The 12969-nt window shown below is 45.1% G+C and overlaps 1 long non-coding RNA gene across 2 annotated transcripts; it reads right to left on the bottom strand.

Moving 5' to 3' along the window:
- Window positions 1–10134: 10134 nt before the first annotated feature.
- Window positions 10135–11490, bottom strand: LOC109940793 (uncharacterized). 2 transcript variants are annotated; one of them, XR_002263499.2, is made up of 5 exons: window positions 11307–11490; window positions 10926–10997; window positions 10780–10830; window positions 10618–10673; window positions 10135–10519 (listed from the first exon to the last, which is right to left on the bottom strand). It is a non-coding gene; the product is annotated as an uncharacterized lncRNA (long non-coding RNA). The 2 variants fall into 2 exon arrangements; XR_002263498.2 differs by lacking the exon at window positions 11307–11490 and having other exon boundaries at window positions 10926–11009.
- Between the last annotated feature and the right edge of the window lie 1479 nt (window positions 11491–12969).

The following is a 12969-nucleotide window of genomic DNA, read 5'->3' as shown; positions in this document are numbered from 1 at the left end:
GTATCAGCTCCAGGTTATCCTCACCACCACCAGCCGCCCATCCCTCACCACCACCGGCCACCGCGCCATCAGCCGCCGCAACGCCCTCCCACCCACCCTCTCCAACTCCAGATGCATTCACTCGGCTCAAAGAGAGTTTTGGCCGCTTCGCAGAGCAGTGGGATCAGTTCGTTGTGATGTTCCACCGCTACAAGGAGAAGACAGAGAAGGAACTCTAAGCAGCGGTGCGGCTTCAGACGGCAGCGCGAGGGTTCCTGGCACGCCGCCAGGTACAGTTCCTTCGTGGGGAGAAGCACCTTGCTGTGGCCTCCAGGGCCACCCCATGGCCGTCATCACATGAGCAGGCCGTGGTGCGCCTGCAAGCCGTAGTGCGCGGCTTCCTTGTTAGGCGGGCGGTGCGGAAGCTGCACTTGCTGATCAGCTCATCGCTGCACCAACTCGCAGCCTGCGCGCCCAACCACCAGGTCTCGTCTATACTTTTTGAACCCCCTGCAGAAGTCGAAATCTGGGTATGCAGCCCCCCTGCACGGCCAAAGAGGGTCGTCTCCTTCATTCGGGCACCTGCCTTGGTGTTGGACAGACCCAACATAAGAACGGGCCGGTTCCTCCTCCACCTTTCATCCAACGTGAAGGCCACAGTTCAGCTCTTTCCTTGGGATCCAGGAGGACAGGAGGACATAGCTGCAGTTCAAATTTATATTTTAGTTCCACAATTATTTTGTATTTTCGTCTTAAATAATAAAGGTAAGCCGAGATGTAAAAGGCTTAACCTTAAGTCGTGTCAGGTAAGTCTATGGCAGCTCGAGGACGAGCTGGTCCTCAAGGGAGGGGGAGATGTCATGGGCATCATAGGGAGCGATCACTCATGTGGGGCCGCACCTATGTGCGCCAAAAGCGAGAGGCCACAGGGGGCACTGGCAGCAGCGCGCGCAAGGAAGGCACGGGCGCTGGCAGCAGCGCGCGCAAGGAAGGCATGGCAAAGGAAAGCGCGCACAAGGAAGGCATGGCAAAGGAAAGCGCGCGCAAGGAAGGCATGACAAAGGAAAGTGACTGATTTGGTGGCTAAATTGATGTCACACCCGGATTTTAGGGGTCCAAAACCCGGGCGCGAACATAAACACCAAGTGTGCTGGGACCAAGTCTCACACATATGATGCATAGTGGCACCGGATCGAATGTCACATCTTTACTATATAACAGGAGTTCTGTACAAAAATAATTAAATAATTACATCATATGAGGAAACGATCCAGCAACCCAAAGTTGACTGGGAGACGACGGCCTAGACCTCTCACGAACACATCACAGCATCCTCCATGCGCCTCATCCTGCGGTACCTGATCTTGACCTGTGGGGGGGGGGGGGGTGTGAGACAGCAAGAGTGAGCTCACATACGTTCATCGCTCAACAAGTTGTGGGGAATAATGTGCATGAACTCGCTAAAGGTGGGAGCCCACGTGAAGTGTAAGGCTTACCAAAGAGGATGGTTAGAGCTGAGCATTGCTTTTAAAGTTGGTCAAAATTTTATTAGCAATTACTAAGTATAAGTAAATACCAACCCAATTTAAGTAGTAGAACAAAAGTAGCAACATCACCTGCGATGCAATGCATATGACAAATTGATTTTAAGTTTCATAAATTAATCATGTGAGGGTCTGAGCTGCTCATGACCGTGAGCACGGCTAGTATACCAGTTTTACACTCTGCAGAGGTGGCGCATCTTTACCCACAAGTCATGTTACCCATCTGCCAAGGGATCGCGACTTCCCATACACCTCTACCGAGGAGGCGAGGCAGGGTAACACTACGAGGCCTTTACAAAGTTCCACTAGCTTCAGAAAACCCGCTACAGTTTATAGGAAGCTTTAATGCAGGAATTCCCTTGCAGGACCGCCATCGCAGCAAAATCCTCCCGAGGGCCTCCCTACACTGACCACTCCCCTACTGCCCTTGCCCCTTTCGGGTAAGGTAGTCCTCCACTAGCTTTCCTAATTAATCAGCCAAGGGCGTCCCATTATACCCTTGTGGTAGCACTGTTTTCCCGGGTGGTCGCTCCATGTTCCAATTAACATAATGATCTTATCATGAACGATAAATAACAACGGATAACAAAAGTATAATCATGAGTAATGTATCTTCATACCCAAAACCACATAAAGCACTAGCAAGTACTACCCAAAAAGTTCAGTGGTAACAAGGTATAAAGATAATCAAACTAGGGTAACCTATTGGGTCCCATCAAAATTAACCTATGCAGATCATTATGATTAATTAGAACATGGCTGGGTAAAAAGAAGTGATCAAGGGCACAACTTGCCTGGGACTTGAGATTCCAGGTACCAGGATGATCTTCAGGTGACTCGTGACCTCACACTAGTCGTAGCAATACAAACAAATATGGTATAGGCAAAATTAACATCACACCAAACATAAGAATAAACTGATTAATAATAATCTACGCGTTGCTACGAGACTAACGCAACTGGAACGAGTCAAATCGGATTTAAAACGAAGGAGATACGAATTTCCTAAGGTTTTATGTATTTGATACGAGATTAGTTAAGAAATAAATTTTAATACCATTTTCATGTTAAAACAGAGGTGCTATGTAATAAACAACATTATTACAAAATTTTAGGAACTGGAATGAAGTAATTTGGAGTTCATATGCATTTTCTATAAATTATTGAAGTTCTAGACATTATTTATACATTGAAAATCAATTTGAAATTTAAATTCTCGGGTTAAAACTATTCTAGACGGGACCTCAATATCTGGGAAGTCCAGGGGCTCGCGGGTAATTATTCCTAGACTCAGTGTGCAATACCCCCTGGACGGCGGGTTCCATTTACAGATTTTCCAGGGGCTCATATGCATAATAGGCGGGCGAAGGGTATCGGCCACCATGAGTCGTCCGATCAGAATCGATGGCCCAGATTAAAAGCCGGCTACAGCGAACCGGTACGTTTTGTGGTTCGTCAGATCTTCATCCAACGACCCAGGGACCGCCCACACCTCCACCCTATCGCAGCTGCATGCCAACGATCTAACGGTCCAGGGCGAGGCGTCGAACCGGTATGCGTAGATATGATCTCGTTCGTTCATCACGATTCGGACGACCAGAGTCACTTCTTCTTCCTCTGGGCGGCAGGGCGGCGGCGCAGTGCCCTCACGGCGGAGACCCGCCGGCGAACACCGTTCTCTCAGCCAAGTGCACCAGCCCTTTCTCCAACCTATGCTACACGAAGAGGCGAGGATGGCGAATGCGAGGGATGAGATCTTACCGACGACGTTATCGCAGAGGATCCGGTCGACGATGGTCTGCGGCACCGCGGCCGCGCCAGCTCCGTCAAGAAATTGGCAGCACTCCAACTTGCCCCCAACTCCGACAACTCCGAGCACCCGCCGAGCACACGACGGCGAACTACCCAGGGAACACCGCGGACACCGAGCGACTACACGGGCAAGAGTCGACGCCGTTGACCCTGCATCTCTCCCAATCTCCCTCTGGCATCCAACTGTTTCCTTCCCCGGTCTCTCTCTACCCTCTGCCAGATCGATGACGGATCCTACCAACACCCCATGGCGGTTCGGGCGGGCCTTATAGGGAGCAGGGAAGTCCGAGCGGAGCAGCAGCGAGATCCCCGCGCGCGGATTTCGGCGTTAGCTGTTTATGTGCGTGAGGTTTGTTACGCAGGAAGGGGAAAGGACTGACAACGCGGGCCCACGCGGCAGTGCCAGACTTAGGTGCGCAGACGCGGTAGCTCTGCTGTTAAGTGGGCCCCACAAGTCGGCGTTCCCTCCCACACGGCTGGGCAGCGGGACCCGCATCCAGTGAAGGGGGCGGCCAGTTGGGCTAGCGCAGTGAGTGAAGTAAGGATGGGCCAAATGTGAGGGTCATGGCCCAGGTAAGTTTTCTTCTTTTTTTGTTCTTTTTTTCTGTTTTAGATTTCCACTTCAAATTTGAATTCAAATCCGAATTTCGAAATAAATTCAAATAGTGTTCAACAAATTTAAGTGAACAGACAAAACTTCACATGAATGCAAGAGTATAATTTATGCTTTCAACACACAAACCATAAATAAGAAAGGAGTAATTTCTAATGTGTAACATTCATTAAAAGGTAATTTTATCCATACTTCCTTAAGAACGTCCCTCAGATATATTATTCAAAGAAATAATTTAGTTCATATGAAGATCTTTTCGCTTTCATTTAGTTTCTTCAATTTCTTTATTATAACACATATGAAACTTTAAATCCTGAAAATACAATCTCTAGCTTACTCAAAATATTATTTTGAGGTGTTACAAATTCTACCCCCCTTAACAGAAATCTCGTCCTCGAGATTAGTAAGGAAAGGGATGTAAAAAGTTTTATTTATAGTTTAGCCTTTAACTTCTAATTAGTTTAAGAATAAGAAGTTTCATGTTAATTATGAAAGCATGGATATATATATATATATATATATATATATGTATGTATAGTCACCTTATTGTGTAAGATAAAAGATGGGTAGGTTAGGGCAAGAATAGCTTGGGGTAGGAAGGATTATGTAAAGGAAGATTCCATCATGGGTAGTGGATCCCGACTCATCTAGTGATTCCGTTTTGCCCTTTGAAGACTTGAGTTGGTGCTTATCCTCCCTTGACGTGGTTGGTCTTCTTTGGCCTTCATCCTTAGAGTTTCCATCCGTGTTATGGACGTATGGTTAAGATAGTTGTCGGGTGCTTGGGCTGGGTAGGCCCAACAAGGTTTACTTTGCTTTTGGGATAAATGGGTTGGGCAACCTATAACATAGGCTAGGTTATGGTGGTTTCACAGACGAGTTGGTCTAAGACACCAATTTAGGTTTAGTACCCATCTATGTTACCAATATTAACTAACTTGTTTAAGTAACTTAATTTGGATTAGATCATGTTAGATTAGGTGGGATCTAGATCAGATTGGTATAACTAGATAAGATCTATTTATTTTAGGCTAGATCATGGTTGTTACTGTAGAGTGGGATAGGTATGCTAATTAGAACAAGATAAATCCGTAAGGATGAGGTAGAATCTTTTGGGGTTAGTTAGATCTATTAAGATGAGATAAGATGAATCTATTAAGATAAATGAGGATCTTTTGAGATAAGATGGATCTATGAGTGTAGGATAGAATCTTTTAAGATGAGATGGATATTGTTAGGCTAGATCCTTTAATGAGGGATAATCTAGTTTGTCTAGTTATCTTATAAATTTTATTTATTTATATTTACGCCTATATGTATATGCAGATGTAATTGTGGACATTATTCCACAACTCATCACACTCAATCAAAGATCCAAATCAAACAAGTATCATAAGAACAAACATTCAAGTTCATAGATATCTATATAAAAATAGTTTTGTTTTTGTTCCTAAGAGTAGGTCACTTATTCCTAAAGGTCACTTTAGGCACAGGATTTCAAAGTGTGAAATCCACATTTGTCTTTAGAAAGAAGAGGTAAGAATAATCAGAGTAACGCGGAAATAGATGAGAAAAGATTAAGAAAAGTTTAGGTAAGAATCAGAGTGGCAAAGGTAAGTAGACAATGGTTGTCCAGTTCTATCTAGGTTTCGTCCTACAGTCAACATTCCTCTGATACCACTTCTGTCACACCCGGATTTTAGGGGTCCAAAACCCGGGCGCGAACATAAACACCAGGTGTGCTGGGACCAAGTCTCACACATATGATGCATAGTGGCACCGGATCGAATGTCACATCTTTACTATATAACAGGAGTTCTGTACAAAAATAATTAAATAATTACATCATATGAGGAAACGATCCAGCAACCCAAAGTTGACTGGGAGACGACGGCCTAGACCTCTCACGAACACATCACAGCATCCTCCATTCGCCTCATCCTGCGGTACCTGATCTTGACCTGTGGGGGGGGTGTGAGACAGCAAGAGTGAGCTCACATACGTTCATCGCTCAACAAGTTGTGGGGAATAATGTGCATGAACTCGCCAAAGGTGGGAGCCCACGTGAAGTGTAAGGCTTACCAAAGAGGATGGTTAGAGCTGAGCATTGCTTTTAAAGTTGGTCAAAATTTTATTAGCAATTACTAAGTATAAGTAAATACCAACCCAATTTAAGTAGTAGAACAAAAGTAGCAACATCACCTGCGATGCAATGCATATGACAAATTGAATTTAAGTTTCATAAATTAATCATGTGAGGGTCCGAGCTGCTCATGACCGTGAGCACGGCTAGTATACCAGTTTTACACTCTGCAGAGGTGGCGCATCTTTAACCACAAGTCATGTTACCCATCTGCCAAGGGATCGCGACTTCCCATACACCTCTACCGAGGAGGCGAGGCAGGGTAACACTACGAGGCCTTTACAAAGTTCCACTAGCTTCAGAAAACCCGCTACAGTTTATAGGAAGCTTTAATGCAGGAATTCCCTTGCAGGACCGCCATCGCAGCAAAATCCTCCCGAGGGCCTCCCTACACTGACCACTCCCCTACTGCCCTTGCCCCTTTCGGGTAAGGTAGTCCTCCACTAGCTTTCCTAATTAATCAGCCAAGGGCGTCCCATTATACCCTTGTGGTAGCACTGTTTTCCCGGGTGGTCGCTCCATGTTCCAATTAACATAATGATCTTATCATGAACGATAAATAACAACGGATAACAAAAGTATAATCATGAGTAATGTATCTTCATACCCAAAACCACATAAAGCACTAGCAAGTACTACCCAAAAAGTTCAGTGGTAACAAGGTATAAAGATAATCAAACTAGGGTAACCTATTGGGTCCCATCAAAATTAACCTATGCAGATCATTATGATTAATTAGAACATGGCTGGGTAAAAAGAAGTGATCAAGGGCACAACTTGCCTGGGACTTGAGATTCCAGGTACCAGGATGATCTTCAGGTGACTCGTGACCTCACACTAGTCGTAGCAATACAAACAAATATGGTATAGGCAAAATTAACATCACACCAAACATAAGAATAAACTGATTAATAATAATCTACGCGTTGCTACGAGACTAACGCAACTGGAACGAGTCAAATCGGATTTAAAACGAAGGAGATACGAATTTCCTAAGGTTTTATGTATTTGATACGAGATTAGTTAAGAAATAAATTTTAATACCATTTTCATGTTAAAACAGAGGTGCTATGTAATAAACAACATTATTACAAAATTTTAGGAACTGGAATGAAGTAATTTGGAGTTCATATGCATTTTCTATAAATTATTGAAGTTCTAGACATTATTTATACATTGAAAATCAATTTGAAATTTAAATTCTCGGGTTAAAACTATTCTGGACGGGACCTCAATATCTGGGAAGTCCAGGGGCTCGCGGGTAATTATTCCTAGACTCAGTGTGCAATACCCCCTGGACGGCGGGTTCCATTTACAGATTTTCCAGGGGCTCATATGCATAATAGGCGGGCGAAGGGTATCGGCCACCATGAGTCGTCCGATCAGAATCGATGGCCCAGATTAAAAGCCGGCTACAGCGAACCGGTATGTTTTGTGGTTCGTCAGATCTTCATCCAACGACCCAGGGACCGCCCACACCTCCACCCTATCGCAGCTGCATGCCAACGATCTAACGGTCCAGGGCGAGGCGTCGAACCGGTATGCGTAGATATGATCTCGTTCGTTCATCACGATTCGGACGACCAGAGTCACTTCTTCTTCCTCTGGGCGGCAGGGCGGCGGCGCAGTGCCCTCACGGCGGAGACCCACCGGCGAACACCATTCTCTCAGCCAAGTGCACCAGCCCTTTCTCCAACCTATGCTACACGAAGAGGCGAGGATGGCGAATGCGAGGGATGAGATCTTACCGACGACGTTATCGCAGAGGATCCGGTCGACGATGGTCTGCGGCACCGCGGCCGCGCCAGCTCCGTCAAGAAATTGGCAGCACTCCAACTTGCCCCCAACTCCGACAACTCCGAGCACCCGCCGAGCACACGACGGCGAACTACCCAGGGAACACCGCGAACACCGAGCGACTACACGGGCAAGAGTCGACGCCGTTGACCCTGCATCTCTCCCAATCTCCCTCTGGCATCCAACTGTTTCCTTCCCCGTTCTCTCTCTACCCTCTGCCAGATCGATGACGGATCCTACCAACACCCCATGGCGGTTCGGGCGGGCCTTATAGGGAGCAGGGAAGTCCGAGCGGAGCAGCAGCGAGATCCCCGCGCGCGGATTTCGGCGTTAGCTGTTTATGTGCGTGAGGTTTGTTACGCAGGAAGGGGAAAGGACTGACAACGCGGGCCCACGCGGCAGTGCCAGACTTAGGTGCGCAGACGCGGTAGCTCTGCTGTTAAGTGGGCCCCACAAGTCGGCGTTCCCTCCCACACGGCTGGGCAGCGGGACCCGCATCCAGTGAAGGGGGCGGCCAGTTGGGCTAGCGCAGTGAGTGAAGTAAGGATGGGCCAAATGTGAGGGTCATGGCCCATGTAAGTTTTCTTCTTTTTTTTGTTCTTTTTTTTCTGTTTTAGATTTCCACTTCAAATTTGAATTCAAATCCGAATTTCGAAATAAATTCAAATAGTGTTCAACAAATTTAAGTGAACAGACAAAACTTCACATGAATGCAAGAGTATAATTTATGCTTTCAACACACAAACCATAAATAAGAAAGGAGTAATTTCTAATGTGTAACATTCATTAAAAGGTAATTTTATCCATACTTCCTTAAGAACGTCCCTCAGATATATTATTCAAAGAAATAATTTAGTTCATATGAAGATCTTTTCGCTTTCATTTAGTTTCTTCAATTTCTTTATTATAACACATATGAAACTTTAAATCCTGAAAATACAATCTCTAGCTTACTCAAAATATTATTTTGAGGTGTTACAATTGATAGACCTAAATTTAGGGGAGATAATTTCAATTAGTCACTTGCCTAATTAGTGGTTGTCTAGGTGGTCAACCGGTGGCCTATATATAGGCCTGTACGCAGGAGACAAAGGAATAAGGAATATATTATCAAATCAATCTCTCTCTTGCAATGACTCTCAAGCGCCTAGGGCTGCTACCTTAGAACCAAGCCTGCGGCAGAGGGGTATAACCTCGCCGGAGAAGACAGTTATCCCCATGGACCGACAGATTGTGAAAGAGACCTAGCAATGGAGAATGTATGTACCGACGAAGCAAGTGGAGTCGTCACTAAGTAAAGAAGCTAGATTTATGTTACAACTTGCAACGATGATGCCGAAGTAGGGTGAGCCGAAACGAATGCCACACTTCACTTTTCCAACTAACTGTCAAAATATCATCTCACACACACTGAACAATCAAAATTTCCTAGTAATCTTGAATCGCGTGAAGCTTTTAGTTCAGGTAGTTCTCAGAAGCGACCTCGCGACACAAAATTCTATTAAAAAACAGCGACCAGAGAAGAATCCCAAGGCAACCTGGAAAATGGTTCATGCTCAGAGAGCCACGGTCAACGGAGGTCTTCAATTTGCATACTCACAATCCAAGTCTACTTCTGAAGAATCTTCATAAGCTCTTGCTCCGTCACTTGTATTGATCCATTGTATAAACGAGAGCATCATCGTGTTTATGGGTTACTGCCACACAAATACATTACGCTCATGCCTCATGATATTTTACACAATTCTGCTTCACGTGACAAACATTTCTTAACAACTACTAATGAGGTCACAATATTAGAGGAGGCTGGTGATCAATCCTAGTGGCAAGCTTAGTTTAAACGAACTGTCGCGTCAAAGCAGAATTCTTTCCCTGGCTCAAATGCTGCTTCAAGTTCTTCGTAGCTCTGCTGAACACTCTACCAACTTGATGCAGTCAGGCCCTCCTGTAATACTTATATGAGAAACAGGTAAACATGTGTAAATAAATACATGCCTAATAACTGCAGCTTGGTACGACGCTTCCAATGTTTCATGACCAGAAATGATTACAACAATAGTAATATGCTAATTGAGTTGATTTTTATCCCCACAAAAGTTGGCAGCACCACATAATACTGAACCCCATATAAAATAGCCTCTCAGAAGCATAACCAACAATTTTACATTTAGATTCAGAGAATTCCAGAATAACAGATACCTTTCGAACATACTCAGCAACCGTGCTATTTATAATTTTCATTATGTCCGTGCGTTGCAACGGCACATTATTTATTAAAAAATGTTAGAGCATAACAATTACATGAAACTAAAATGTTCAGATTAGAACTACACTGATTGTTCGCGTAGTGACCCACTAAGTCTAACAACACCTCGAGGGCAGTAATTGGGCGTCATTTTCTGCACCTGTTGCGAGATCATGCGTATGCACCTCAGGGGCATCGTCAGGATCATCAAATTGATAATGTATGGATAGAAAGAAAAACAATTGAAATAGCTAGAACAAAAGATATACAATAATATTAAACTGGATCTAGTCATGGGTATCCAAATGGAACCTCAAAGCAAGTGATTGTTAAGAACATGTCTCTAGGTCTTCAGGTGGATAAGTTCATCTTCAAAATCACCAAAACTTCAGTTGAGAGTAATGGAGGAAGCATTAGAAGGCAACAGATTACAATGGTAACAGAAGTAGGGAAATTTAAATCAGTTGATAATTAATGAACTAACCTCATCCTGTCTTTAGCCAAAAGACCATCCAAAGCTGCAAAGTCTTGAACCATGCCCTAAAGAACAGTGAGGTATCCACCTGGTATCAAATGAAACTCAAGGGCGTATGCTGAAGCAATTGTTGTTAGTAACACGCAAAAACGGTGATTTGATTATACTTACCATGCATGATAAAGAACCAAATTCAAGAAGTTCCATACAGAAACATGTTGCCTAGGACATCATATCATGTTAGGAAAATTTCAAAACTATCTAGATGACCACAACATGTCTGGCAGTCTAGAATATGTGTCACAAACTCCTCTCACCTTGACCAAGGATAAGAACTGAATCCTTGGAGATAGATACAATGTCCTCAACTCTTTCGCTTGTAAAGATTGCTTCAATAGTTGCGCAAGACATAATTAGATTCAACTGATGCAAGGTCATTATGGTCTACACGTTATACAATATAATTAACTAGAAATGAGTTTAACACAACAGCCAATGGAAAACATCTGTGAACTGACAGTTCATTTTATTTAACAGGTTAGCATGAGCCAAATGAAAAGTAAAACAATGCAAATTACGCACAATAGACAATTTCACTTATACATCACGTAAATTTATAATTTGTGCTCAAATTAAGCTAAGAATAAGATACTTTAAAGACAATATGTATGATTGAAGAGCTAGGGGAATGCCACAACCTGAAAGCTTGATAGGTGCTAACTCTCTTTCTCCAGTAACGTCTCCATTATCACCGTTAGGGGATTCAGTCTCAACTGCGGACATAACATGTACAGTATGTCCACCATCTGAAACCCAAAAAAATTGTGTCTCTGCACAAACACTCTGAACATATTTATTAATGAATTAAACCATAATGTGAAATAAGACAACAAATTCCATTAAAAGGAAGTACACGAATGCATACACGCTCAAGGCTTAAAAGAACATGTCTCCAGGTCCATTGCTTCACATCTGGGTTCTGGTGCTCTCTGTTTTCACATATATTATGATCCACATCCTAGTGTTCATGAGAGTTGTTCCAAGATTTGTGTTCGAGAAAAAATTTGTTCCAAAACGGCTGAAAGATGTGGCGCGGTCTGTGGAGCGCTGGATCCTATCCAGGTGTGGTGTTCACAGGAGCCAAAAGAACAGCTCTCACGAGAAAGATCTAGAGGAAGCTCGCAAGTTCACTCTGGTGCTTGTGACTTTCGCTGCAACTGTGGCATACCAAGCAAGGTTGAGTCCACCGGGTAGTTTTTGGGCTGAAAATGATGAGAACAAAACTCCAGCTACATCTATGCTTCGCTCTGGAAACCTTCCTCGATATAATTCCAACAATAGAAGGGGTCCTAGCAAATAGAAAAACAATAGAAATAGTAGCCAAGGAGTAGAGCCATCATCGCATAATCACAGAAGAGATATTCTTGCAACCGTGTTCTGATGATCAAGAGTCGATGAACTCGCCAATAGATCCAAGAAAACTGGTGTCAGGATCAAGAGATCTAGAATCTGGTGGAAGGAAGGGAGGGGGAGGTGCAGGTGCTGACCTGGAGTTCTAGAGCTTAGGGGTGGACTTCTTCTCGATGCCAAGGACACCGACAACGGCTTGCCCTTGTGGATGGCCCTAGAGGGCATAATCGACCTGGAATTGGTGGCCATGGCGGCCACCTCCTCCATCTCCTTGATCCAACGCTTCATCGTCCATCTCCTGCAGTTGCACACGCGAGGGGTCTCGCTCACTGGGAATCGACACATGAGTTGGAGATCTGGAGCGGGTGCTTGCTTGGAGGGGGAGTCGGGAAAGGCTAGGGGACGAGACTGACCTGCTCCTTTGCCATGGGGGCCGCCATCAGATCGACAAGCGCAGCGACCTCGTGCGGGAGGCACTGCGATGCTGGCGATAGGGGTCCGGACGGGCGTGGGGATGATGACACGATGGAGGTCGTGGCGGGCGTCGAGCAGGACGACGAGGACAGGGGTGGGCATGACGACACGGCGAAGGTCGCGAACGCCGACCGAAGACAGCTTGGGCTCCATGCCACACCGGTAGATAGGGACTGAGGGGCGGGGGACTACGACGGGCATCACACAGGCGGGGAAGAGACGCCTATGACGGGGCGGGGGCGCGCACGGAATCGGCGGCGAGGGCGACGCGCGCGGGGCGTGATTCGCGGGAGCGAGGAAGACGCGCGCGGAGGCAAAAAAAAATCGCGGGTGGGGGCACGGTGCCGTGGTGGACGCCCTCCGTCCACCCTTAAGGATTAGTAGAGATAATGAGGTAACGTGGACATCTTTTCTTTATTTATATATATATACTATATTAAAAACTTAACGTTGGCACCTGGTGCTACCATGGTTTCA

Source organism: Zea mays, chromosome 7, assembly GCF_902167145.1.
Source record: "Zea mays cultivar B73 chromosome 7, Zm-B73-REFERENCE-NAM-5.0, whole genome shotgun sequence".
Classification (NCBI taxonomy): Eukaryota; Viridiplantae; Streptophyta; class Magnoliopsida; order Poales; family Poaceae; genus Zea; species Zea mays.
Note: the sequence above shows the minus strand (reverse complement) of the source record. Positions and strands in the feature narration are given on the sequence as shown.